This window comes from Nerophis lumbriciformis, linkage group LG16 (assembly GCF_033978685.3).
Source record: "Nerophis lumbriciformis linkage group LG16, RoL_Nlum_v2.1, whole genome shotgun sequence".
In the NCBI taxonomy this organism is placed as follows: Eukaryota; Metazoa; Chordata; class Actinopteri; order Syngnathiformes; family Syngnathidae; genus Nerophis; species Nerophis lumbriciformis.
The window spans coordinates 15,986,901-16,014,591 of NC_084563.2; the positions used below are offsets into that span (position 1 = coordinate 15,986,901).

At 39.7% G+C, this 27,691-nt stretch overlaps 1 long non-coding RNA gene across 2 annotated transcripts in view; it reads right to left on the reverse strand.

The window, feature by feature from the left end:
* Window positions 1-27,691, reverse strand: part of LOC133617373 (uncharacterized) — a 155,910-nt gene that overhangs the window by 122,741 nt on the left and 5,478 nt on the right. Inside the window, exon 3 of one of the 2 annotated variants that reach the window (XR_009816989.1) lies at window positions 15,405-15,733. The exons of the other annotated variant lie outside the window; for it this stretch is intronic. This is a non-coding gene — a long non-coding RNA (uncharacterized lncRNA). Of the gene's footprint in view, window positions 1-15,404; window positions 15,734-27,691 lie in introns of those variants that run through there. 2 annotated transcript variants of the gene reach the window in all.

Sequence of the window (27,691 nt, forward strand, 5' to 3'; positions counted from 1 at the left end):
CTTTTTAAGACAAGGCAAAAAAGGGCAGGGGCTCAAGCACCCATAGGGCCCTATGTGTGCACGTACCTGCGTAGGACATTAGTCAAAACCACTCTAAAAATATAAGCATCGATAAGTGTAATTTATTCATCCTGCATTAATACACCAACATGATTGGTATCATGAAGGCATTGATGGATTATTTACAAGGCGCCGGGTACGTGTCCACAAAAGACTCACACCAAATAATCCTCCTGCGGCTAAAAAAAAAAAAAAGAAAGAAAGAAAAAGAAGCAACAACAAAAATCAATGATACAAATTGGCTCTATTGGCTGCAGCCAGGAACCAACACAAACATTGACTAGTGAGCATGAATGGTAATAAGGGAGCCATCTGAAAATAACTTGTATTCTGTTTTTATTATAAACAATTATTACCGTTGCTAGATATTGCTGCAATCCTTTAGTGCGACATTAAAGTGTCATCTAGGCCACTTTAAAGCCCATTTCGTAGTTTACTCGCTCCCTGCAATGTGCATTCATTTGATGAAGAGATGATTCATTTGAATTCCAAAGCAGATTAGAAGACACAGTCGAGTTTCAAAACTAGAGTCAAATGTTCTGCTGGGGGGAAAAAACATGGACTGTCAAAACTAATACGGTAATTAGGAGTTAACTATAAGTTCCTTTGACAGCGATCGTTTTTTTTTAACGCGCGATTAACATCCTGACTCCTTTTTGACCCTCGGCCCGTTCCGTAGCTTAAGGAAATGTAATGGCATCCAGTTACTGTGCAGACATAAGCCAGATAATAGCGAGCAGAACTGCACAAAGAAAGGGGCACGATATGGAAATCTCAAATCCATGGCTCCATCTAGTGGTACGCCAAAGACATATGTACCGTAAGTGGAGTATCAATGTCGATGTTTGTGCATTGTGGCCAAAAATAAGAACTTTACTTGTTAAACGAAACCTCTGCTTTGCTTTTAGTTAATACTTAGGCGTACTACGCTACCGTATTTTAATGTTGGTCAAAACGGTGGTACTTGGAGAGCCAAGTGTTTTCTAAAGTCAACACAATAAAACATTTTTAAGTTTATCTTCTAAAATGAGGAATTTGCTGATATTCTCGCAAATGGCGTATTCACTGTGTGCATACTTGCCAACCCTCCCGGATTTTCCGGGAGACTCCCGAAATTCAGCGCCTCTCCCGAAAACCTCCCAGGAAAAATGTTCTCACGAAATTCAGGCGGACCTGAGTGACGTGTCGTCAGCCTGTTTTCACGTCCGCTTTCCCACAATATAAACAGCATGCCTGCCCAATCACGTTATAACTGTAGAATGATCGAGGGTGAGTTCTTGGTTTCTTCTGTGGGTTTATTGTTAGGCAGTCTCATTAACGTCCTTCCAGCGCGGCAACAATACACAACAACAGTAGTCACGTTTTCGTCTACCGTAAAGCCGTTTGTCTGCCGTAAACAGCAATGTTGTGACACTCTTAAACAGGACAATACTGCCATCTACTGTACATGCATATGTGACAATAACATCTATGGCTTTTAGAGAGTGCAGTGTACAACTGCGCACACAACAAGGAGACGAAGCAGAATGCATCATCAGAGAGGGTGTTCGGCATGGTTAGAAAAATAGTGACAGAGAATAGAACAAGGATGGACAATTCAACCCTTAACTCAACAATAAGTAGATGAGTGTTATGTGTGTGTATATGTGTAAATAAATGAACACTGAAATTCAAGTATTTCTCTTATTTATATATATATATATATATATATATATGAAATACTTGACTTGGTGAATTCTAGCTGTAAATATACTCCTCCCCTCTTAACCATGCCCCCAACCACGCCCCCCCCTCCACCTCCCGAAATCGGCGGTCTCAAGATTGGCAAGTATGACTATGTGACATTGAATGTGATATACTTAGACTTAGACTTCCTTTTTATTGTCATTCAAAATTGAACTTTACAGTACTGATAAGAACAAAATTTAGTTTCATTAGCTCGTGGTAGTGCAGGATAAAAAAGCAATAAGGTGCATATATGAATGAATAAATAGGTTACTGTACAGATAAATATATTGCACTTTTTCATATGCATCCACATTTATGGATGTATGTTATATTGTCTTTTTTATTCCGGCGAGTTAATCCATTTTGGGGGGAGTTGAGGGGATAATTATGATGCGTTCAATGCGTTCAATACATATGTTGTTTCAAAATAAAGTGCACAAAAAACAAAAATAAAAACTTATATTGGCTCCCATTGCCCTCAAATTCTTCCTGTAAATAAAAACAACCAAAAAATGTTTACAAAATCCAATCATTTTAGTGTTGTTTATATATTGATAAGATACTAGGTATCGATGTTATCGATCACACTGACTTTACATTGAAGCTTGTCAGTGTGTGTGGCATGCTTAGTCATTATGTTTCCTCCAGTCATCCAGTGATAATAATACTTGGGGAAAATTAACTAGGATTAGTATCTTAGAAGCTTCGCACTGTGGATAGACGACGCGTTGGTTGCAGCTTGTCCTCAAATTGGAGCCGGTGTTCTGGCAAGACGTGCACCCTCCGGGCATTCATGCGCCTGCCTGCACGTGTGTAGCGAGTCGGAAGTTACGCACGTGCAGGCGGGTGCATGAATGCACCTGAATTTTTGGGGTCCTTTTTATTTTTTTACAGGAAAAAATTGAGGGCAAAATAGATTTACCGTATTTTTCGGAGTATAAGTCGCACCGGCCGAAAATGCATAATAAAGAAGGAAAAAATATATATATAAGTCGCACTGGAGTATAAGTCGCATTTTTGGGGGAAATTTATTTGATCAAATCCAACACCAAGAACAGACATTTGAAAGGCAATTTAAAATAAATAAAGAATAGTGAACAACAGGCTGAATAAGTGCACGTTATATGAGGCATAAATAACCAGTGTTGGGACTAACGCGTTACTAAGTAACGCGTTACTGTAACGCCGTTAGTTTCGGCGGTAACTAGTAATCTAACGCGTTATTTTTTTATATCCAGTAACTCAGTTACCGTTACTACATGATGCGTTACTGCGTTATTTTACGTTATTTTTTTAATGTAGTATCGGCTAGAAACAGAAGAAGTGTCGTCCTTCTGTCTCACAAGGAAAAGAAAAGGCATGCTTTCCTCGACCGAGGAGCGGAGCGCAGGGAAGACGTTCCTCCAGGGCCTATGTACTTCGGGGCTAACACCCTTCACTTTCCCAGGCAGTGGGTCTTTACAGCTCCGGACTCGAGGGTGAATGACGAGGCCGGCGGTTTGTTGCAATTTTGTGACTTTATTGGTGTCTTGCACGTAGCCATCCACCAAGCTAGAGCACCTGCACGCATCCACTGTTACGCTCCCTCACCTCTCTCGCCCACTCACTCACTGACGTCACTCACCTCACATGCTGTCATTTCTTAAAGGGCCACACACACACACACACACACGCTACTCTCATAACAACTAAAAAGACATCATGGCGAAGCCAGAAGTCGAGGTTCTTAACATGGATACATTGTCACTACTTTTCTTTTGTCGAGCACAAAGAAAATAACATTTTAGTTAAATGTAAGTTGTGTCTTGGATCAAAGATCCCATCTACTTAAAGTTAAAGTGACAATGATTGTCACACACACACTAGGTGTGGTGAAATTATTCTCTGCATTTGACCCATCACCCTTGATCACCCCCTGGGAGGTGAGGGGAGCAGTGAGTAGCAACAGTGACCGCACCCGGGAATACTGCCCAAAACAGCAATTCAAATCTGCTGAAACAGCTACATTAATGTAAATGGGTTATACTTGTATAGCTTTTCTACCTTTTTCAGGAACTCAAAGCGCTTTGACACTATTTCCACATTCACCCATTCACACACACATTCACACACTGATGGCGGGAGCTGCCATGCAAGGCACTAACCAGGACCCATCAGGAGCAAGGTTGAAGTGTCTTGCTCAAGGACACAACGGACGTGACTAGGATGGTAGAAGGTGGGGATTGAACCAGTAACCCTCAGATTGCTGGCACGGCCACTCTCCCAACTTCGCCACGCCACATAAGCAACATGCTTTGACGAAGCTAGTAAAGAGAGACACAGACTCCGATGCCACTTCACCTCCACCTAAGGATATTAACGGAGGCAATGCTAGCCAGGACAACATTGATAGAGCCATTGCAGCGTATGTGCTAGAAGACATACAGGCTATTTCTACAGTGGAGTCACCCGTTTTCTGGCAGCTAAATAGCATGATACCGGCGTCAAACAACAAATGGCACAGAAAACATGTTCCAAGTACCTGGACAGTGAGTACATAAACATGGAAAGCGAGCTAAAGAAAACACTCCAAACTCTGCCTCTGCTCATCATTGAAGGTACACACTGTCAATTCTCTTATATACTATTTCATTCTAGACTTCTAGAGTGTTTGATTATCTCATCACTCTAAATGTATAGACTATAAAGTTCACAAACATAAAGAGGGATGCTAGTGGGCCAGGCCAATCTTTCATTTTCTCTAAACTAAAACTGGGGAAATGTGTAGAGTCTTCTGGGCTTCACTACAGTGTTGATCTCCTGAATACATGATTTTATTTCACAATTCCTTGAGAGAAAAAAAATGCCTGATTAGGCTTTGTGTATGTCATGTGTGCCTTCCTTGGGTGAAGCCAGCTTTACAGCTATGTTGTTATTATGCGGTTTGTTACTTATGTATGTTATGTTGCAGCTATTTCAAATAGTTTTGTCAATTTGTTGTGGCCTGAAATAAATTGTGTGTTGTATGTAGACCACATTGCTTAGCAGAGTTCAGTGATGCAAATGCATGTCAAGTTGATCAACACATTGTATTATTCTCCAGTGCAATAACAGTACTGAAACGAAGGCTAAAAGGGCATTAATGGGAGCCTTAAAAAAAGGAGAAAAAAATAAGTAACTAAATAGTTACTTTTCACAGTAACGCATTACTTTTTGGTGTAAGTAACTGAGTTAGTAACTGAGTTACTTTTGAAATAAAGTAACTAGTAATTGTAACTAGTTACTGGTTTTCAGTAACTAACCCAACACTGTAAATAACCAACTGAGAACGTGCCTGGTATGTTAACGTAACATATTATGATAAGAGTCATTCAAATAACTATAACATATAGAACATGCTATACATTTACCAAACAATCTGTCACTCCTAATCGCTAAATCCCATGAAATCATATATGTCTAGTCTCTTACGGGAATGAGCTAAATAATATTATTTGATATTTTACGGTAATGTGTTAATAATTTTACACATAAGTCGCTCCTGAGTATAAGTCGCACCCCCGGCCAAACTATGAAAAAAACTGCGACTTGTAGTCCGAAAAATACGGTAAATTGAAGTAAGTATAAGTGTTTGTTTGTGTTTGGTTTTTGTGCACTAGCCGCTTTATTTTGCAACAAAAAAATGTATATGGCATTCAATGTCACACATTTAATACACAATTTACCAGAATATCAGCAAGTTCAACATTTTAAATTTAAACTTAAAAAATGTGTTTACCTTAGAAAACACTTGGCTCTTCAAGCACCACCATAATGACCAACATCAAAATAAAGTAACATAGTATGCCTAAGTATTAATAAAAAGCAAGGCAGGGGTTTTATTTAACGAGTATATTTCATAGTTTTGGCCACAATGCACAAACATCGACAATGACACTCCGCATACGGTACATACGTACAGACTTCTTTGGCGTACCACCAGATGGAGCCACCGTTTACCAGACTCCACAGCGTACCAAAGTTTGTGAATCACTGCTTTAGTGACTCGCTATGACAGATTTTCAGTCCTATAATTTATCGTTATCTTATATAGCATGTCGGGATGTTATTGTGTCTCTGTGACGCAATCTTAAGCCATGTAACCACTGGGACCGAGATGAGGTATCGATCAGTTAATAAAGTTAAGGACATCTCAACCGGGGCATTCGATTCGATTATTGGGGGTAACGATTCAATTCAGAATCGATTCTTGATTCAAAATCCCGCTGCTGAACTTCAGGGACAAGATGAACGATCTCCATAAAAAGTTAAAGTGTCCAATAGGGTTGTACGGTATACCGATATTAGTATAGTACCCCAATACTAATGAATCATATTCGGTACTATATCGCCTCTGAGAATCGGTGGATCTACACCTAACATCCACTGTAATGATACCAAGTACAGGAGCGTACGCAACATCGTTTTAAAAAAATGCATATTATATTTAAAAACTCAGGAAATATGTCCCTGGACACATGAGGACTTTGAATATGACCAATGTATGATCCTGTAGCTACCGTATTTTTCGGACTATAAGTCACAGTTTTTTTCATTCTTTATTATGCATTTTCAGCAGGTGCGACTTATACTCCGGTGCGACTTATACTCCGAAAAATACGGTACTTGGTATCGGATAGATACCCAAATGTGTGGTATCATCCAAAACTAATGTAAAGCATCCAAACAACAGAATAATAAGTGATTATTACATTTTAACAGAAAGTAAGCAGATATTAACAAGTACCGTATTTTTCGGAGTATAAGTCGCACCGGAGTATAAGTCGCACCTGCCGAAAATGCATAATAAAAAAGGAAAAAAACATATATAAGTCGCACTGGAGCCCGGCCAAACTATGAAAAAAACTGCAACTTATAGTCCGAAAAATACGGTAGATTAATAATACATTTTCTACCACTTGTCCTTAATAATGTTGATAAACGACACAATATGTTACTGCATATGTCAGCAGCTAAATTAGGAGCATTTGTTTGTTTACTTACTACTAAAAGACAAGTTGTTTTGCATGTTCACTATTCTATTTAAGGACAAACTTGCAATAATAAACTTATGTTTAATGTACCCTAGGATTTGTTGTTTAAATAAAAGGCAATAATTAAATTTTTTGTGGTCCCCTTTATTTAGAAAAGTACCAAAAAATATCGAAATAATTTTAGGGACAACACTAGTGTCCAACTTAAAAACAACAAACACAATCAAGTCTTTAACCAGCTCTCCGAATACACGAACGCCGAGAAGTCGGTCGGGGTCGGCGAGGGGAGCGAACTCCGAGCTTTTCAGGTGAACAGCTGGACCGTGGCATATTTGGCGGGCAGAGACAACGAGGCACAGCTGGCTTTTAAGAGGCAGAGCTCCCCGGGAGCCCGCGGGAGGTCACAGCCTGCTAGGCCGTGAAGCCTCGCTCGGCGGGGAGCTCTGCGTAAAAGGCAGAAGGCCTGCGCCGCCGCGTGCAGATGTTCCCGCCGCTCGGCTGGCGGGCCTCGAAAGCACACAAAACACACTCGGAGCCGAGAAGCGTTTCACACGTCGTCATACGACACATATCGGTGCCAGCGACACGCTGATGCGTCGCAACAGGCGCCACCTCGACGCTCCCGGGTGGTGCAAATAATCAAGTCGGGCTTAAAGAGCTCTCCAAGGTGCTGATACACTTTTCCATTATTCTTGCTCCTTTCTGCTACTATTAGATTTCAAAATACCCAACAAAAGATTATCTATTATACAAAACCCAAAACCAGTAAAGTTGGCACGTCGTGTAAATCATAAATAAATAAAAAATACAATGATTTGCAAATCCTTTTCAACTTATCTTCAATTGAATAAACTGCAAAGACAATATATTTACTGTTCCAACTGAGAAACTTAATTTGTTTTTGCAAATAATCATTAACTTAGAATTTAATGGCAGCAACACATTGCAAAAAAGGGGCATTTTTACCACTGTGTTACATGGCCTTTCCTTTTAACAACACTCAGTAAACGTTTGGGAACTGAGGAGACAAATTTTTGAAGCTTTTCAGGTGGAATTCTTTCCCATTCTTGCTTGATGTACAGCTTAAGTTGTTCAACAGTCCAGGGGTCTCTGTTGTGGTATTTTAGGCTTCATAATGTGCCACACATTTTCAATGGGAGACAGGTCTGGACTACAGACAGGCCAGTCTAGTACCCGCACTATTTTACTATGAAGCCACGCTGTTGTAACATGTGGCTTGGCATTGTCTTGCTGAAATAAGCAGGGGCGTCCATGATTAACATTGCTTGGATGACAACATATGTTGCTCCAAAACCTGTATGTACCTTTCAGCATTAATGGTACCTTCACAGATGTGTAAGTTGCCCATGTCTTGGGCACTAATACACCCCCATACCATCGCGGATGCTGGCTTTTCAACTTTGCGCCTATAACAATCCGGATGTTTTTTTCCTCTTTGTTTCTGAGGACACGATGCCCAAAATTTCCAAAAACAATTTGAAATGTGGACTCGTCAGACCAACAGAGCACTGTTCCACTTTGCATCAGTCCATCTTAGATGAGCTCGAGCCCAGCGAAGCAGGCGGAGTTTATGGGTGTTGTTGATAAATGGCTTGTGGCTTTGCATAGTATACTTTTAACTTGCACTTACAGATGTAGCAACAAACTTTAGTTACTGACAGTGGTTTTCTGAAGTGCTCCTGAGCCCATGTGGTGATATCCTTTACACACTGATGTCGCTTTTTGATGCAGTACCGCCTGAGGGATCGAAGGTCCGTAAAATCATCGCTTACGTGCAGTGATTTCTCCAGATGTTTTTGGAATTACCAACAGAAGAGAAGCATACCATGCACTGTTGTGACTAATCCAACAGCTTTTAATGTTAATGGCACCCGTTTTATACAAGCAGCATACCATGCACTGCCATAACTATTACAAAAATAGTATTGTGCAAAAACATAAATGTAAACATTTGGTACGAAACAACAGAAAATACTACAAGTACCATCCGTAGCATACCATGCCCTGTCACAACTGTAATATTTGAGATATTTCATAACTATTCCAATTGCTTTTAAGGTTAATGGCACTCATTTTGTTCTTTCATGCAGAAAGTAGCATACCATGCACATTTGTTTCTACAAGCATATCTCAAACAAAATGCATCCTGTTTTTGGAATTACCATCAGAAGAGAGGCATACCATGCACCGTTGTGACTAATCCAACAGCTGTTAATGTTAACGGCACCCGTTTTGTACAAGTAGCATACCATGCACTGCCATAACTACTTCAAAAATACTACTCTACAAAAACATAAATGTAAATATTTGGTACGAAACAACTGAAAAGAATATAAGTACCGTCCGTAGCATACCATGCCCTGCCACAACTGTTATGACATTTGAGATATGTTCTAAGTATTCCAACTTTTTAATGTTAATGGCACTCATTTTGTACTTCCACGCAGAAAGCAGCATACCATGCACTGCCATAACTATTTGAAAATTGTACTGTTCAAAGACATAAATGTAAACATTTGTTACGAAACAACAAAATAATTCAAGTACCGTCCGTAGCATACCATGCACGGTCAGGATTATTACACACTTTTTTTACAAGCATATCTCAAACAAAATGCATCCTGTTTTTGGAATTGCCAACAGAAGAGAAGCATACCATGCACTGTTGTGACTAATCCAACAGTTTTTAATGTTAACGGCACCCGTTTTGTACAAGTAGCATGCCATGCACTGCCATAACTATTACAAAAATAGTACTGTACAAAAACATAATTCTAAACATTTGGTACGAAACAACACCAAATACTACCGGTACCGTCCGTAGCATACCATGCACTGTCACAACTGTTATATTTGAGATATTTCATAACTATTCCAACTGCTTTTAATGTTAATGGCACTCATTTTGTACTTCTATGCAGAAAGTTGCATACCATGCACTGCCATAACTATTTAAAAATTGTACTGTTCAAAAACATAAATGTAAACATTTGGTACGAAACAACACAAAATACTACAAGTACCGTCCGTAGCATACCATGCACTGTCACAAATGTTATGACATTTGAGATATTTTCCAACTATTCCAATTGTTTTTAATGTTAATGGCACTCATTTTGTTCTTTCACGCAGAAAGTAGCATACCATGCACTGTCAGGATTATTACACACTTTTTTCTACAAGCATATTTCAATCAAAATGCATCCTGTTTTTGGAATTACCAACAGAAGAGAAGCATACAATGCACTGTTGTGACTAATCCTACAGCTTATAATGTTAACGGCACCCGTTTTGTACAAGTAGCATACCATGCACTGCCATAACTACTTCAAAAATAGTACTCTACAAAAACAAATGTAAATATTTGGTACGGAACAACAGAAAATAATGTAAGTACCGTCCGTAGCATACCATGCCCTGTCACAACTGTTATGACATTTGAGATATGTTCTAAGTATTCCAACTTTTTAATGTTAATGGCACTCATTTTGTACTTCCGTGCAGAAAGTAGCACACCATGCACTGCCATAACTATTTCAAAATTGTACTGTTCAAAAACATAAATGTAAACATTTGGTATGAAACAACACAAAATACTACAAGTACCGTCCGTAGCATACCATGCACCGTCACAACTGTTATATTTGAGATATTTCATAACTATTCCAACTGTTTTTAATGTTAATGGCACTCATTTTGTACTTCCACGCAGAAAGCAGCATACCATGCACTGCCATAACTATTTGAAAATTGTACTGTTCAAAGACATAAAAGTAAACATTTGTTACGAAACAACAAAATAATACAAGTACCGTCCGTAGCATACCATGCACGGTCAGGATTATTACACACTTTTTTCTACAAGCATATCTCAAACAAAATGCATCCTGTTTTTGGAATTACAAACAGAAGAGAAGCAAACTGTTGTGACTAATCCAACAGCTTTTATTGTTAACGGCGCCCGTTTTGTACAAGTAGCATGCCATGCACTGCCATAACTATTACAAAAATAGTACTGTACAAAAACATAAATGTAAACATTTGGTACGAAACATCACAACATACTACCAGTACCGTCCGTAGCATACCATGCACTGTCACAACTGTTATATTTGACATATTTCATAACTATCCCAACTGATGTTAATGTTAATGGCACTCATTTTGTACTTCCGTGCAGAAAGTAGCATACCATGCACTGCCATAACTATTTGAAAAATGTACTGTTCAAAAACATAAATGTAAACATTTGGTACGAAACAACACAAAATACCACAAGTACCGTCCGTAGCATACCATGCACTATCACAACTGTTATGACATTTGAGACATTTTCCAACTATTCCAATGTTTTTTTATGTTAATGAATCTCATTTTGTTCTTTCACGCAGAAAGTAGCATACCATGCACTGTCAGGATTATTACGCACTTTTTTCTGCAAGCATATTTCAATCAAAATGCATCCCGTTTTTGGAATTACCAACAGAAGAGAAGCATACCATGCACTGTTGTGACTAATCCTACAGCTTTTAATGTTAAGGGCACCCGTTTAGTACAAGTAGCATACCATGCACTGTCATAACTATTACAAAAATAGTACTGTAAAAAAAAACATAAATGTAAACATTTGTTACGAAACAACACAACATACTACCAGTACCGTCCGTAGCATACCATGCACTGTCACAACTGTTATGACATTTGAGATATTTTCCAACTATTCCAATTTTTTTTAATATTGATGGCACTCATTTTGTACTTCCACACAGAAAGCAGCATAGCATGCACTGTCATGATTATTACAAAATTGTGCTGTTCAAAAACATAAATGTAAACATTTGTTACGAAACAACAAAATAATACAAGTACCGTCCGTAGCATACCATGCACGGTCAGGATTATTACACACTTTTTTCTACAAGCATATCTCAAACAAAATGCATCCTGTTTTTGGAATTACCAACAGAAGAGAAGCATACCATGCACTGTTGTGACTAATCCAACAGCTTGTAATGTTAACGGCACCCGTTTTGTACAAGTAGCATGCCATGCACTGCCATAACTATTACAAAAATAGTACTGTACAAAAACATAAATGTAAACATTTGGTACAAAACAACACAAAATACTACAAGTATTGTCCATAGCATACCATGCACTGTCACAACTGTTATAACATTTAAGATATTTTCCAACTATTCCAATTTTTTTTTATGTTAATGGCATTCATTTTGTTGTTTCACGCAGAAAGTATCATACCATGCAATGATTATTTCAAAATTGTACTGTTCAAAAACATAAATGTAAACATTCGTTACGAAACAGCAAAATAATACAAGTACCGTCCGTAGCATACCATGCATTGTCACAACTGTTATATTTGAGATATTTCATAACTATTCCAACTGATTTTAATGTTAATGGCACTCATTTTGTACTTCTGTGCAGAAAGTAGCATACCATGCACTGCCATAACTATTTGAAAATTGTACTGTTCAAAAACATAAATGTAAACATTTGGTACGAAACAACACAAAATACCACAAGTACCATCCGTAGCATACCATGCACTGCCATAACTATTACAAAAATAGTACTGTACAAAAACATAAATCTAAACATTTGGTACGAAACAACACAAAATACTACAAGTACCATCCGTAGCATACCATGCACTGTCACAACTGTTATATTTGAGATATTTCATAACTATTCCAACTGCTTTTAATGTTAATGACACTCATTTTGTACTTCCACACAGAAAGCAGCATAGCATGCACTGTCATGATTATTACAAAATTGTACTGTTCAAAAACATAAATGTAAACATTTGTTACAAAACAACAAAATAATACAAGTACCGTCCGTAGCATACCATGCACGGTCAGGATTATTACACACTTTTTTCTCCAAGCATATCTCAAACAAAATGCATCCTGTTTTTGGAATTACCAACAGAAAAGAAGCATACCATGCACTGTTGTGACTAATCCAACAGCTTTTAATGTTAACGGCACCCGTTTTGTACAAGTAGCATGCCATGCACTACCATAACTATTACAAAAATAGTACTGTACAAAAACATAAATGTAAACATTTGGTACGAAACAACACAACATACTACCAGTACCGTCCGTAGCATACCATGTACTGTCACAACTGTTATATTTGAGATATTTCATAACTATTCCAACTGATTTCAATGTTAATGGCACTCATTTTGTACTTCCGTGCAGAAAGTAGCATACCATGCACTGCCATAACTATTTAAAGATTGTACTGTTCAAAAGCATAAATGTAAACATTTGGTATGAAACACAAAATACTACAAGTACTGTCCGTAGCATACCATGTACTGTCAAAACTGTTATGCCATTTGAGATATTGTCTAACTATTCCAACTGTTTTTAATGTTAATGGAACTCATTTTGTTCTTCCACGCAGAATGTAGCATACCATGCACTGCTCTTACTATTCCAAAATTGTACTGTTCAAAACGTAAACATTAATTGCAAAATAGTACAAGTATAATGGCATACCATGCACTGTCAGGACTATTCCGATATGTTGTAACTATTGCACAGCTTTTAATGTGAACACAGTCATTTTTAACTCCCAAGCATAAAGTAGCATACCATGCACTTTCATAAGTATTCTGAAATAGTACTCTACAAAAATGTAAACATTTAATTCAAAATAGTACAAGTACTGTAGCATATAATGCATTGTTGTTACTATTCCAACAGTTTTTAATGTTAACACACTCATTTTTAACTTCCAAACAGAAAGTGGCATACCATGCACTGCCATAACTATTCTAAAATAGTATTGTGCAAAAATGTGAATATTAAACACAAATTAGTACAAGTACTGCAGCATACAATGCATCGTTGTGACTATTTCAACTGTTTTTAATATTAACACACGCATAACCATATGCAAATAGCCTTGAACCAAATCTATTATTTTTTACTGCTTGCTTCAAGCGATTGCAGTAGCATGTCATGCACTGTCATAACTAGTCCGATACTTAAAATATGTGGCAAGTAGGGTTGTACGGTATACTGGTACTGGTATAGTATTGCGGTACTAATTAATCAAAAACGGTAATATACTCTGTTTGAAAAGTACCGTTTCCCCGGCGTGTAATTGCTGGTTTTAAGAGCAGACAAGCATGTTCGGCAGCGCACACTCACAGAGTACTTACAAGCAGACACAGTGTGTAGACAGAAAAGGGAGAACGGACTCATTATGGCTTAAAAACTAAAGATAAAGGTGAAGTTATAACACTGAAACGCCCTCAGGAAGAGGTGCTTTAAGACATGGATAGCTTGCTAGCGGTGAACGTTTTGGTAGTCGGCAGTGTTTTAGCTACTTCTGAATCACTAATTTGACCAATAAAGTAAGTTTCTTACAAGTATCATCCCTGCATGACGAGGAATAGCTAAACATGCTTCACTACACACCGTAGTTAGGATACGATAACTAACCGCTAACAGCAAGCTAGCACCCTGAATGTAAACAAACGCCATTGGTGGATCTACACCTGACATCCACTGTAATGATACCAAGTGCAATAGCGTATCTAGTTGATACTACTACGATTTGGATTATTATTTTTTCCTTTTTTTTTTAATTCATATTATATTGACTTGAATGACTTTGAATATGACCAATGTACGATCCTGTAACTACTTGGTATCGGATCGATACCTACATGTGTGGTATCATCCAAAACTAATGTAAAGTATCAAACAAGAGAAGAATACGTGATTATTACATTTTAACAGAAGTGAAGATGGAACATGTTAAAAGAGAAAGTAAGCAGATATTAACAGTAAATGAACAAGTAGATTAATAATTCATTTTCTACCACTTGTCCTTAATAATTTTGACAACATAATAGAATGATAAATGACACAATATGTTTATGGAGCTCTCTCTTCTCCGGGTTCTGCGGACCACCAAGCACTGACATGACAGTCTCTTCCAGGTTTACAATAATGTTTACTTTCCAATAAATTGTCTCTTTTGTCTGCTTTTCTGCAATCGTTTACTACAAATTAAGCACATGAATGGTTTCTCTCCAGTGTGTAGTCTGTCTCGCTCTTGCTCATGCTCCCACTCCAACTCCAACTGCTGCCTTTTAACAGAGCGACAGGTGGTTAGATAAGCAGGCCCAGGTGGACCATCTACGCTCCTGTCGCTGATCTCAAAGCCGGTCCTGGCACACGCCGCTTCGCTGCAGGTCTGCAGGCCACGCCCCCCTCCACAATGTTACTACTGGATATGTCAGCAGCTAAATTAGGAGCCTTTGTTTGTTTACTTACTACTAAAAGACAAGTTGTCTTGTATATTAACTATTTTATTTAAGGACAAACTTGCAATAAGAAACAAATGTTTAATGTACCCTAAGATTTAAAAAAAAAATAAAGCCAATAATGCAATTTTTTTGTGGTCCCATTAAGTTAGAAAAATAACGAAAAGTATCGAAATGCATTTTGGTACCGGTACAAAATATTGGTATGGAGACAACACTAGTGGCAACGTAGCAAGTGATTGAAGGACATCCGTCAGCAGTTATGTTTAGGTTGACATAGGAGCCTCTGCAGCCGCCTGACGCTGGCATCGGCGGTCCCCTCGACAGTGACGAAAAGAGGAAAAGACAACATGAGTGGCAGGACGGCCTCCTCCCTCCCGTTTCTGGACCGTCTGTCCAACCTTACAAACGCCGGTCCGCCCAGGGGACAAATCCCCGCTGCTGACGCCGACCGACAAGCACATCTGGCGAGACCCAGTTCACCGGGTGACAGAAGCAATCAGCCGCTTGATATTCAGAGTGTCGACTCGCCGTCCGCTCGCGCCGGAGCCCGCAACCATGGCAGCGAGGACGGCAAGCGGGGGTGTCGATACTGCAAATGGAATATGGAGCAGAGCAATCAGGAATACTGGAGCTCCGTAGGTGAACCTGAACTCTGACCCAGAATAACCCCTAACATAATCTTGTTTACGTGTACTCCCTGTTCCTACTGGAATTAGGTGTAGATCAGGACCAAAAAAATGTACCTACCAGTGTTGCCTTTTTTTCTTTTTTTTTTAACTTTAACACAGGTTGCACACTGAGATAAAAAAAAAACTAAGAAATGATTGATTCACATTCATAACAATGTTGGTATCAAATACTATCCAAAGTACAAAACCCAAAACCAGTGAAGTTGGCACGTTATATAAATCGTAAATAAAAACAGAATTCAACTTATATTCAATTGAATAGACTGCAAAGATAAGATATTTAATGTTCCAACTGAGAAACTGAATATTTTTTTGCAAATAATCATAAACTTAGAATTTAATGGAAGCAACACGTTGCAAAAAAGTTGGCATTTTTACCACTGTGTTACATGGCCTTTCCTTTTAACAAGACTCAGTAAAGGTTTGGGAAATGAGGAGACTAATTTTTGAAGCTTTTCAGGTGGAATTCTTTCCCATTCTTGCTTGATGTAAAGCTTAAGTTGTTCAACAGTCCGGGGTCTCCGTTGTGGTATTTTAGGCTTCATAATGCGTCACACATTTTCAATGGGAGACAGGTCTGGACTACAGGCAGGCCAGTCTAGTACCCGCACTCTTTTACTACGAAGCCAGGCTGGTGTAACACGGGGCTTGGCGTTTTCTTGCTGAAATAAGCAGGGGCGTCCAACGTTATGTTGCTTGGATTGCAACATATGTTACTCCAAAACCTGTATGTACCTTTCAGCATTAATGGTGCCTTCACAGATGTGTAAGTTACCCATTCCTTGGGCACTAATACACCCCCATACCATCACAAATGCTGGCTTTCGAACTTTGCGCCTATAACAGTCCGGATGGTTCTTTTCCTCTTTGTTTCGGAGGACACGACGTCAACAGTTTCCAAAAACAATTTGAAATGGGGACTTGTCAGAACAACAGAACACTTTTCCTCTTTGCATCGGTCCATCGGAGTCGGCGGCGTTTCTGGGTGTTGTTGATAAATGGCGTTCGCTTTGCATAGTAGAGTTTTAACTTGCACTTACAGATGTAGCAACAAACTGTAGTTACTGACAGTAGTTTTCTGAAGTGTTCCTGAGCCCATGTAGTGATATCCTTTACACACTGATGTCGCTTTCTGATGCAGTACCGCCCGAGGGATCAAAGGTCCTTAATATCATTGCTTACGTGCGGTGATTTCTTCAGATTCTTTTAACCTTTTGATGATATTACAAACCATAGATGGTGAAATCCCAAAATTCCTTGCAATAGCTCGTTGAGAAATGTTGTTCTTAAACTGTTGGACAATTTGCTCACGCATTTGTTCACAAAGTGGTGACCCTCGCCCCATCTATGTTTGTGAATGACTGAGCATTTCATGGGCGCTGCTTTTATACCCAATCATGGCACCCACTTGTTCCCAATTAGCCTTTTCACCTGTGGGATGTTCCGAATAAGTGTTTGATGAGCATTCCTCAACGTTTATAGTCTTTTTTGCCACTTGTGCCAGCTTTTTTGAAACATGTTGCAGGCATCAAATTCCAAATAAGCTTATATTTGCCAAAAATTTAGTTTCTCAGTTCAAATCTTAAATATCTTGTCTTTGCAGTCTATTCAATTGAATATAAGTTGAAAAGGATTTGCAAATCATTGTATTCTGTTTTTATTTACACAACATGCCAACGTCACTGGTTTTGGGTTTTGTATATACTGTTATAAAATTACAAACATTTGATACACGCACCTATCCATCTCCAGAAAAACATACACTAACACCTATTGTTGTGTCTAAAAATACAGTTTAGATAACATTTTGAGCATTGTTATATAATCCTCCATCTTGGCAGCCAGAGTCATTCATCAATCCATATTCTTCCGCTTATCCGAAGTTGGGTCGCGGGGGCAGCAGCCTAGGCAGAAAAGCCCAGACTTCCCTTTCATTTATTCAGCAGAGCATGAAAAAAAAAAAACAATATGCAAAACAATATGCTAGCTTAATGGTGGCTCACAATGTGGTGAATCAGAGTACTACAGCGCCTCTCAGTATGATTGTTCTGTATTAAGAGACAGATTAGCGAGAATAATGATGTCAATCTGACACTGAATATATTACACAGCGTAGAAAGTCAGTCAGCCTCAGCGAAGCAGGCAGCCTCGTGTTTGATTTCCACCCTGTGTTTGATAAGGAATGTGCAAATTGAGTGACTTACGCAAAACCAACTTTTTTTTAATTTTATATAATGGTACTTGTTTATGTGTACCTTATATGGAATTTACACAAGTGGTTTCTTTGCACTTTGTATTAGTCCATTGGGGTATTTTTAAGCTGGTGTGTTAATTGGTGTTTTCCACAAAATACTGCAAACTTAAGCAAAATGCCTTTCAATTCGACAAAACAATCGAGTGTTTTTGGTCACTGTTTGCAGTATTCCACACTCTGCAGTCCCACCTCGGGAATGGGCTTTTTACGTTTTGACGTGGATTCTGACAAGTAGGTGCAGATTCAAGATGCGTCCCAGCAGGCACAAAACATTGAAACAACGTTGAGAATTTGTAGAATTAGGTCCCGAAGCTAAGCAACTCAAATACAACGTTGAAACAACATGCTTGTTGACGACGTTTATTCAATGTCAGGTTGTGACATTGATTTGAGCATTGAAATTTGGTCATTTCCTTACCAAAATTTTACAACACAAATACCACGTAGAAACAACATACTTTTTGTCGAAGTTTATTTAATGTCAGGTTATGACGTTGATTTGACCATAACATTTTGGTAATTTCCATACCAAAAATCCACAACACACATACAACGTTGAAACAACATGCTTTTCGGCCACGTCTATTGTGGTTGAGACGTTGATTTGACCATTGAAATTTGGTCATTTTCCAACAAATATACAACACAAATACAACATTTATTCAATGTCAGGTTGTGACGATTTGACCATTGAAATTTGGTCATTTCCCAACCAATATTCTATATCACAAATACAACATTTATTCAATGTCAGGTTGTGACGATTTGACCATTGAAATTTGGTCATTTTCCAACCAATATTCTATATCACAAAAACAACGTTGAAACAACATACTTTTCGTCAACGTTTATTCAATGTCAGGTTGTGACGTTGATTTGACCATTGAAATTTGGTCATTTCCCAACCAAATTTCTACAACACCAATACAACATAGAAACAACATGCTTTTTGACGACATTTATTCGACCATTGAAATTTGGAAATTTCCCAACCAATATTCCACAACACAAATACAACGCTGAAACAACATGCTTTTTGACAACATGTATTCAATGTCAGGTTGTGACGTTGATTCGACCATTGAATTTTGGTCATCTCCCAACCAATATTCTACAACACAAATACGTTGAAACAACATGCTTTTCGGCAACGTTTATTCAATATCAGGTTGTGACGCTGATTTGACCATTGAACTTTGATCATTTCCCAACCAACAACGTGGATCCAACAATAGATATTAACATGTCTCAATGTACAAATACAACTATTTTTCAACATTGTTCAGAAGTCAGTTTTAAAGGACATGTACGTGTAATCAACGTATCAATGTCTTGTATCCCACATTTTTTTGACTTAGATGGGAAGGTGCACTTGAGAAAACGTAGTCAAAGGTTATTCAACGTTAATATTTGCAGTTATTTAGTCTTAGTGGACCAATACCCGTAAGCTGAGAAGTTTTGCTGGCCATGGGATTCGGTACTTTTCCAAATAAATGACACAGAAAAAAAATAGCTTTGTTCTGAAAAGTGCCACTATAAAACTATGAAATTGGGTTTCAAGTGTTTTATTGTTGTCAGTATAAACTGCTAATGAAATCCAATCAATCACAGTGTAAAAAAAAAATGGCTTACTGTAAGATCAACAAAAGAACAATAGCCAGCTCAGAGTGATGTGTGACAATGGATTCATGAATATTTATGCCTTCATGGAGCGCTAACACATTTTCTTCCAGATGTCTGCCAATCTAGTAGTCAACCTTGACTCATCTGCATGAGTCACATGTAAAACTATTTGTTACTGCGTGGAGCAGAAAATGGCCAAAGGCTATATTTTTGTCTGCGTCGGAAAAATAAAAAATTGATAAAGCCGCGGTGGTCGCCGCTGATTCAATTGTGTTAACAAATATGTTTTGTTTGCAAAACAATTTGAATTTAATAATTCATCAAAAGTGGATAGGAAGCCATTATCATTCAGCCCGGCCTCCCCAAGCGGGCTCCAGATGTCAGGGATCACGTCCTGGCGCTGGCAATACATGCAAAGCCCCTTTTTATACATTATTGAAAGCGGACCCGGGAAAAGGTTGGTGGGTACACGGGCACAGGGACTGATCCTCGTCGTGTTTTGAGGTGACCCGAGACCCTCCGTCAGGGAGGAGGCTGTGACCAAACTACAAAAGGCGTATTTACAACTGTGGTCCTTGTGGTTTTTACGTCTGCAATCACTTGTGGCTCTGATCAAAACTACAATCTTGGATTTTGTGAACATCTTCTAAATTATGCTTTGAAAGAAAGGTACAATGTTTCTCTCTTGGCTCTTGGCAAAGGCGGTCGCACTCCCTCCCCTCTCCATGTCTGCTCGCCTCTTTATCTCGTCCGGTCTTGTTTAACTTTCTTGTTGCCTCGTTTTGCACTGCTCTCCAGAATCTAAACAGTGGAGTTGATCAACTAGTCTCTCAACAAAACTAACAAGATCTCAAGTACAGGGGAACCAGTCTGTCCTGTCAGAACGGTTGTTGCTGGACACACGACGGACTCTTGGGAGAAGTCTGCCGTTTAAAGGCCTACTGAAACCCACAACTACCGACCACGCAGTCTGATAGTTTATATATCAATGCTGAAATCTTAACATTGCAACACATGCCACAAGCTTACTAAAGTGCAATTTTAAATTTCGCGCGAAATATCCTGCTGAAAACGTCTCGGTATGATGACGTCGGCGCGTGACGTCACGGATTGTGGAGGACATTTTGGGACAGCATGGTGGCCAGCTATTAAGTCGTCTGTTTTCTTCGCAAAATTCCACAGTATTCTGGACATCTGTGTTGGCGAATCTTTTGCAATTTGTTCAATGAACAATGGAGACAACCCTAGTTGCAGCCCTAGTGTGTTTTTGTGTATGTGGGGTCATAAAACAAGCTTAAAACCACAACAATATATTTTTTTGGGGGGGGGCAATTTTCCCTGTAGATATCATTTTTAGGTCCAAAACTGTGGAATGCGTGCCAAAGTTGTCAGCATTAGAGGGGCCCTTTAAGTGCAACTAAAACAAAACTGAACTTAGATCCATTAATGCAAGGCTCAAAAGGTTCAACTCCCAGTGCGCCGAAAGGATGGAAGCATCCCGGCAGACTCCAACATTAGTCACCCGCCTCTTGTACGTCATAAATCTCAGCAGAACGTATTCCTTATTTGTCACTTTGAGCTGCGAGGAGGCTGAAAACACTGGCAATTACAACCTCAACCTGCAACATCCACCGCCTTTGACCACTCCGTCAGACCCCGGGGGGACAAAAAGCTGGACTCGACACTCTGTTAGCAATGGCACGGACGGGAAGCGGTGGCTCAGAAGCGTGACGGCGAGAAAACGTGGGAGGGGGGAAGGGGAAGAAAAAGGATGTGAGGAGTGGAGTGGCGGGTGGGGATGCTTGTTTTAGATTTAGAGCGGTGGCATGTTCACCTGGCAGCTGGCCGTGCTGCTCCACAGGTCAGCCACTCCAAGCAGACTCCATTAATGGCTCCACTCCACCTCGTGCCTCTTTACGCTCCGGCGAGTCCACCGCCACCGCGGGGACAACTTAAGTCCAGAACATGGTAAGGAAACAAAGAAACTTTCTGCCGATAGAGTAGGGGTGAGCGAGGAGTCAGGATGAAGTTACCACACAAAACATTAAGGTGTCTTTGACTTCTTGATCCGGAGCCACAAAAGGGACAAGCACCGACATCATGGTTTTAATGGTTTCTACGGCCGGGCAGATGCCAGGCACATTTTGTTTTATGTGCTTTCTGGACCGGTGCAGCATGGCCACCTGCTTGGCTAAACATCCGTGCTGCCATGCTAGCCTTTTGCTGTGCCCAAAGTCTGAGCCAGGGGGTCATTGGCTTGTCCTTTTATTGGCCTAAAGACTTGGAGTAAAGGAAAAAAAAATATGTCGATTTTACGTAAAAAAAAAAAACCCGGCAGTTCAGTCGCCAGATTTTTTTGGTTTTTTTATTTTTTATGGTGACTTCAATAGAAAAGGGTTGATGGCGCGAGCTACAGGATGGAAAGAGTGCTACTGCAATGAATACGCACGTTTCGTGAGTACAATACTGTGTACTGTATGCGTAACGTGTAAAACTGAATTTAAAATGCATTTAATAACCGGAAGAGGCGGATTTAGAGTATGCTAAATAAGCGTGTAGGGTATTTTCTGTACTTTCACTAGGCACCAAATTCAGAACTTTCACATGGGCACCGAATCCCATATTTTCACACAAGCACCGAATTCCATACTTTCACTAGGCACCAAATTCGGAATTTTCATAAGGCACCAAATGTGGTAATTTTACATTGGCAGCGAATTCGGTACTTTTACATAGGAGCCGAATTCGGAACTTTCACATGGCATCAAATTCAGAACTTTTACATGGGCACCGAATTCGGCAGATTCACATAGGCACCGAATCCCCTATTTTCACTCAGGCACCGAATTTCGTTCTTTCACTCGGCACAAAATTCGGAACTTTTACATAGGCACCCAATTCGGTACTTTTACATAGGCACCCAATTCAGTACTTTTACATAGGCACCCAATTCGGTACTTTTACAAAGGCACCCAATTCGGTACTTTTACATGGGCACCCAATTCGATACTTTTACATAGGCACCCAATTCGGTACCTTTACACAGGCACCGAATTCGGTACTTTTACACAGGCACCGAATTCGGTACTTTTACACAGGCACCGAATTCGGTACTTTTACATAGGCACCGAATTCGGTACTTTCACATAGGCACCGAATTCGGTACTTTTACACAGGCACCGAATTCGGTACTTTTACACAGGCACTAAATTCGGAACTTTCACATTGGCATCGAATTCTGTACTTTCACATGGACATCAAATTCGGCAGTTTCACATAGGCACCAAATCCCATATTTTCACACAGGCACCGAATTCCGTACTTTTACATAGGCACCGAATTCAGTACTTTTTCATAGGAGCCGAATTTGGTACTTTCACATTGGCACTAAATTCAGTACATTCACTATGCACCAAATTTGGTAATTTTACAGTGGCGCCGAACTCGGAACTTTTACATAGGCACCGAATTCAGAACTTTCACTAGGTACCAAATTCCGAACCTTCACATGGGCACCAAATTCAGAACTTTTATATGGGCACCGAATACCGTATTTTCACATAGGCACCGAATCCCGTATTTTCACATAGGCGCCGAATCCCGTAATTTCACATAGGCATCGAATACCGTATTTTCACATAGGCACCGAATCCCGTATTTTCACATAGGAGACGAATTTGGTACTTTCACTAGGCACCAAATTAGGTAATTTTACATAGGCACCAAATTCCATACTTTTACATAGGAGCTAAACTCAGTACATTCACTAAGCACCGAATTTGGTACTTTTACAGTGGTACCGAATTCGGTACTTTTACATAGGCACCAAATTCGGTACTTTTACATAGGCACCGAATTCAGTACTTTTACATTGGCATCGAATTCGGCAGTTTCACATAGGCACCGAATCTCATATTTTCAGACAGGCACCGAATAACGTACTTTTACATAGGCACCGAATTTGGTACTTTTACATTGGCACCAAATTCGGTACTTTTACATAGGAGTCGAATTTGGTACTTTCACATAGGCACTGAATTCGGTACATTCACTAAGCACCAAGTTTGGTCATTTTACAGTGGCGCCAAATTCGCTACTTTTACATAGGCGCCGAATTCCCTACTTTCACTAGGCACCATATTCGGAACTTTCACATGGGCACCAAAGTCGGAACATTTACATCGGCACCGAATCTCATATTTTCACACACGCACCGAATCCCGTATTTTCACATGGGCACCGAATTCGGTACTTTTTCATAGGAGCCGAATTCGGTACTTTCACTAGGCACTGAATTTGGTAATTTTACAGTGGCACCAAATTTGGTACTTTTACATAGGCACCAAAATAGGTACTGTTACATAGGCACCAAATTCCGTACTTTTACATAAGAGCTGAATTCGGTACATTCACTAGGCACCGAATTTGGTAATTTTACAGTTGCGCCAAATTCGTTACTTTTACATAGGCACCAAATTCCGTACTTTCACTAGGCACCATATTCGGAACTTTCACATGGGCACCAATGTCGGAACATTTACATAGGCACCGAATCCCGTATTTTCACATGGGCACCGAATTCGGTACTTTTACATAGGCACCGAATTTGGTACTGTTACTTAGGCACCGAATTCCGTACTTTTACCTATGCACCGAATTCCGTACTTTTACATAAGAGCTGAATCCGGTACATTCACTAGGCACCGAATTTGGTAATTTTACAGTGGCACCAAATTTGGTACTTTTACATAGGAACCGAATTCGGTACTTTTACATAGGCACCAAATTTGGTACTTTCACAGAGGCGTCAAATTCGCCACGTTTACATAGGCACTAGATTTGGTACTACCAAGTAAGGATTCCCGTAAAATCAAACAGCACCACCATTCCGAATGGCCTGCCTACAGGAAATGTTGCAGAATTCCATGCCAACAAAGCAGGAATGCCCAAAAGACAAACTCCATTCATCAAAAATGTGCTAACTCCATGCTAATTTCCATTGCGTATGCCATATACGTGCTACTGATTAGCATTAGCGATTTTACATGGCGATTTCACTCAAACGGCTGGTGTGTGACAAGTACAATACTTACAGTACAAACACTTTGTAGGGCTCGACATAAGACAAGACCGGCATATTAATTAAGTGAACGGCAAAGACTACTTCCTTACTACGGCAACACAGCCAGGTCAAACTGAAATGAAAGCATACTTGCAAATGAGACTCAGCAATGTAAGAAATCGATATATAACACCATTATCAGCTCTGTGTTCAATGTTGCATTTAAAAATGTAGATTTTCTTATTTTTAGAACAATTAAAAAAATGTTACCACATTGTTTTGATTCCCAGGAACCAGAAATTGCAATCATATCCGCTCAAGTGTGAAAGGTACCGATAATTCTGTTGTAGTGCGTTTATTTGTGAACCAGCAAAATTGCAGGACTCGTTCCACAAACAAATGATATGAATCTTTTGAATCAAAAGTAGTCATTTTAAAAAAAATAAATAAAAGCAGTGACTAAATAGACAGGAAACACATTTTAGACAAGACGGAGCAGGGAAATGAAGTGGAGGTTCTGCACAGGGGAGCAGAGCGGCACTCGACCACCTGCTCTCCCAATCACCAGGAAGAGACCGGAATGGATTTTCAGAGCGTCCTCCCTCCCGTTCTCTCTCTGGATCTCACGAGTGGCGGAAACAAAACGCAAGTTCACGAGACGTGACCGACGACATGGCGCTCGACGTGAATGCGCCGAGGAGCGTGGCCCCAGGCCGCGTCCTAATAGACCAGGGGTCACCTTGCGACGGGCCGGAAGGTCACGGCCCGACCAGAGACGCTGGCGTGCAACGCGGATCATATATTAATCACATGACTCACGCCCAGCTGTCACTCAGCCTGTGAGTTCAAAGTTGAGAAAGTCACTCGGGCGGACATAAATCATAGATCATCATTTTCATGATTGTTTTTGTCCCATTGCTGTTGAGGGTACACAGGAAGTCCATATATGGCCTTCTTCGTACAAGCTATAATTCACTTGTCCTTGTGGCTTGTGCAGCCCTTTGAGACACTCGTGATTTAGGGCTATATAAGTAAACTGATTGATTGACTTGTTAAGGGGGCCTGATTTTTAGAACATGAAGAACAAGGGGCCTCATGTATTGAGCACAAAAACCTGCTGGCACCATTTTTCAGGGCAAAGTCGAGCTGTAGCCAGAATGAACTTCATACTTCAGGTATTTCTACAGGATATGGATACTTGAATTGTTGGGACATTTGATTTCAGTGTAAAAAGACAACACTGACTATGTCTATCAATATTTACCATGAATTGATTAACGCGGACCCCGACTTAAACAAGTTGAAAAACGTATTCGGGTGTTACCATTTAGTGGTCAATTGTACGGAATATGCACTGTACTGTGCAATCTACTAATAAAAGTCTCAATCAATCAATCAAAAAAAAAAATTATGTATTCATAAAAATGAGCCGAAATGTTTAAATGAAAAAAAACTGCTGTTCTAAATGTGTCCACTAGATGTCGCAATAGCAATTGTAGATTATGCTACATATGTAAAATGAATAAATAAACCAGTTGAGGGAAATGATCAAACTACATAAATAGCATTCTGTAATTTGATTTTGATATAATTTTTTTTATCTTGATAGATTGAACATTGATGAACATTATCATATAATTTATTCAGAAAGTATAATAAACGACAAAGACAGAATACTATTAACCGCAACATGTAAGTGTAAAAAAAAAAAAATTTCAGAATCTGTTAGTTCTATTTTTAAACAAAGATAAACAATCTGAAGTTGTCAGGTTCAAACACCGAGCTATCTATTAAACAGGACAAGGAGCAAGGAATCAAACAGAGACAGGATTCAATTTAGCTCATGAGGAGAGCGTGTGGACCTGCATCCTCGGACAGTGTCACCCCACGCTCTGAGGAAAAAGTTACACGCCTCCCCATTTATTTGGGCATTCCCCGATTATATAGCTGCAGCTGCTTCTAAGGGATAGGGGTCTCATTATGCAGCAGCTGCACTGGGTCATAAACAGTTAAAACAAAAGGTGCTTGGAGCGGTGTCAGGTTTGCCCCCCTCTGCTTGTAGATTTCGGATCCTGATAAGGCCCTTCCCGTGGCTGTCGAGATTTGAGAAACCGAAACCTCTACGGCGCATTCCAAGCATTTACAAGCTGTCCGCCTTTTGCTTGATAAGATCAAAGACAGCTTTGTAAGCACCTGTGGATAGTAACCAGGGCAACCGGTCTTCACGCAGGGCAACCTGAACTGCAAGCAAACAAGATGTGGGATAACTTATATACAATTATTCTGACAGAAGTTGTCTTTATTTTTAAGCTATCGTGCCGTGATTTTACCAGTCCGGCCCACTTGGGAGTAGATTTTTCTCCATGTGGGCCCCGATCTAAAATGGGTATGACACCCCTGATGTAGGCGATCATTTTGCCGCCTATCGCTGTCACGGGAGTGTTCCTGAGAAGCAGACAGCAGCCCACTGGCACCAGAGAGTTTTCTCCCATGTTGTAATAACAAATTGAGTCATCAAACAAAAATCTGAATCGTTCGCATCCTTTTACATTTTAAAATATCGCAAACCAAATATTGCAAAATGTTCCTATTAAAACTCCAATCTGGCTGTGAGTAGGCTACTGTATGAACACATTTTGTTGTAAATTACACAAATTATAATAATGTTGGGGGTAATCAGCGACCTTCTACAAACATGCCCATTATTTTTCACCTTTTCCTGATGCCCGACTAATTATTTTTTAACTTCAGCCTGTGCGCAGTTTTTGGAGCCCACAGCACTCTCACGATCTCAACCTCCGACCAACTCGTACTGAATGCTGATTGGGCGGCGTGAGCGTGGCTGATTTCAATACGATTGGCGCGTTCATAAGTGGGCGTGGTCCGCAGACATCTGCGATCAACTCCGAAATGAAACAG